Source organism: Gavialis gangeticus, unplaced genomic scaffold (assembly GCF_001723915.1).
Source record: "Gavialis gangeticus isolate Ggan-Ray unplaced genomic scaffold, GavGan_comp1, whole genome shotgun sequence".
In the NCBI taxonomy this organism is placed as follows: Eukaryota; Metazoa; Chordata; order Crocodylia; family Gavialidae; genus Gavialis; species Gavialis gangeticus.
Window position 1 is genome coordinate 47,992,294 of NW_017728998.1, and position 1,581 is coordinate 47,993,874.

Sequence of the window (1,581 nt, forward strand, 5' to 3'; positions counted from 1 at the left end):
AGGGAGGGAGATGGAGTGATTCCTAAAGGGTGGGGTGGAACTGAATGTGGGTAGGGTTATGTAAATGATGGAAGGAGAGGCAGGGAAAGGAGTGGGAGGGTGGGATTGGAGGCTGAGTTATGTAAACAAAGGACCAGGGCTATGGGAGGGAGGTGGGGTTACACAAAATAGTCAGGAATGAAAATGGAGGGGGGGAGGGCTGGACAGGGATGCCTCCACTCTCTCCTCTCCCTCCCACCCTCCAAGACTGCAGGTCTTTCTGCATACTTTTCTCCTTGCTGTTTTTTTGTTTTTTGTTGTTTTTTTTTTTTTTTTTTACAATGAGTGTGCCAAAAATGCAAAACTCACCACTTGGAGATAGCCTGAAACCACAGCTTAATTATTAATGCATGCTTAATAACATGTGAATTAATGGCTTCCCCAGGCCTAATTAGGATAATTAAGCTATGGTTTAGGGCCTTGTGGTAATCTTTGGGGAGGGACGGGACTGCCGTGGCTCCTTGACCAGAGGCACACAGGGGCCCTGCCATGCTCGGTCCGTGAATATGGCAGCTGCCCACAATCTGCCTGCAAAATCAGCCACCCACGTCTAAGTTCGGTAGACCCCTAGCTATAAGATTCATGTTGCAAAGCCAAATAGTCAAAAAGCTACAAAGGATAAAAATTAAAGATACCTATAAAACCACCACAATTTGCCCCACCCTTGTGCATATGCATTACGATACAGTTTTAGCTACATTATAACAGACTTCTTCCCCCCTCCGTAGGACCCCTGCCTCATTCAATACACAAAGTGTACGTTGCTCCTTTAATGATCAGCTATTCAATGTTCTGTTATCCTACCTATGACTGTTTGGTTAGCTGACCTAATGCCCTACTTGTACTCTGTCCTGTGAAAGAACTATTAGTTTTCTCGTTCTTTGTCTATAGCTCTTGCAACTAAATTACTTCACAAATATTAATGCACTTATTATCACAACAACTCTGTGAGATAAAGGGGTGGAATTCCCATTTTATAAGGAGAAAGACTGCAGTTAAAAATATCCATAAAATTTGGGGGTGCAGTTTGACACACCTAAAACCTCGATTTTTTTTTTTTTAAGAGAAGTAATCATCATATAGAATTTCATATATTCAAGTCAATTCCTGTTTACTTCACCTGCAGTTGCTAGTGCTCACTCCTTGTGCAAATTAGACATCAGCATATCAGACCTGGTACCCAGAAAACAAGGAGGAACACTTACAAAAAGTTGGGTTTAGGCTATTTGACTAGTTGTATAAGCTGCAGCAGAGAGAAGGCTTCTGTCCAACACTCCAGTGCAGTACTCAACTGCCTTCAGCCATGATGCCAGCCTCTCTTCCTGAAATCCCGATTCATTCCCCAAACATCCTCCAACTTCTGCAACAAATGAGGGAGAGGGTCCTAAAAAGAGAATAAAACCTGCAAACAAACAAACCACATTCCTTCAGTACAGACAACTTTTCCTAGAGCAGATCCACAGCAGCACAGTGAGCAAGGGAGGCAGGAGTTTGGCTTTTTTTTGGGGGGGGGGGGGGGGGGGGGGGGGGGGGGGGGGGGGG

The 1,581-nt window shown here is 44.5% G+C and overlaps 1 protein-coding gene across 2 annotated transcripts in view; it reads right to left on the minus strand.

Moving 5' to 3' along the window:
• Positions 1–1,581, minus strand: part of RSPRY1 (ring finger and SPRY domain containing 1) — a 103,796-nt gene that overhangs the window by 67,907 nt on the left and 34,308 nt on the right. For both annotated transcript variants that reach the window (XM_019505880.1, XM_019505881.1), the window contains exon 2: positions 1,245–1,399. The gene's annotated coding sequence lies outside the window, so the exon portion shown is untranslated. The remainder of the gene's footprint in view (positions 1–1,244; positions 1,400–1,581) is intronic.